This window comes from Amphiprion ocellaris, chromosome 7 (assembly GCF_022539595.1).
Source record: "Amphiprion ocellaris isolate individual 3 ecotype Okinawa chromosome 7, ASM2253959v1, whole genome shotgun sequence".
In the NCBI taxonomy this organism is placed as follows: Eukaryota; Metazoa; Chordata; class Actinopteri; family Pomacentridae; genus Amphiprion; species Amphiprion ocellaris.
The window spans coordinates 13,614,586-13,615,509 of NC_072772.1; positions in this window are offsets into that span (position 1 = coordinate 13,614,586).

Below are 924 nucleotides of genomic sequence, written 5' to 3' on the forward strand. Positions count from 1 at the left end.
TAGTTTATTTCTTTAATCTTCTTTTTCTGTCAAGATTGTAACTCCAACCTTAAAAATGAAATAAACCCTTAAATCACAATGAAAATACTTCTGTTGTCACAATCATGAGTTAGTCAGTTATTCAGTTTATCAATTCAACTTTATTTGTTTAGCACCTTTTACACAGATGACAAAACTAAACAAGCAAAGAGAAAAAACTATGCTAAAACTATGATTAAAACTCAAAAACATTTCAAACAAAAAGATTTAACATGGTAATAAAATATGTTGTGTCCAGGGGCTGGAGGGAGTTTATTGAAGTCTTCTTGGGCTCACATGGGAAATAATTTAAAATATAAACTTGACATTCAGTCTAAGGAAACTGGAAACTGCAGAGCGACACAAGAACCAACATTATCTCCTGTTTTCTCCTTTAATGAGTCGACTCTTCTTGTGCTTTCAGACCAAAGAACTACAGACTCTTCACAACCTGCTCAAACTCTTGGTACAGGACCTCACCACACGGGTCAAGAAGGTTTCCGTCTCATTTCTACTCTGAAGCTCACCTTCTCCTGCTGAAACTGCTGACAAATGTTTCTGCTGCTCTAAAGTCTGGTCTCCAGAACTTCCTAAAAACTCTCAATGTCTCTTCTGCTGCAGGTTGCTTTGTAGAACTGTTGCAGAAAACCACACTAAACCACATGGAGGGGCCTCAAGATAGTCGTCCAAATGAAACCGTACAAAAACCAAACTAGTAAAACCCAAACGCTAAAGTCTCCTGCAGCCTACCAGAGAACCTCTGAGAACAGAGAATCAGGACAGGAACTCTTACCTTCTGGACAACCAACCTTGGTTCACAAACAAGAATACAGAATGTGTCTGACCAAAAACCTCTAAAGACTCACTACAGCCAAGATAAAGACACAGCTGCACCAAATCCACTAA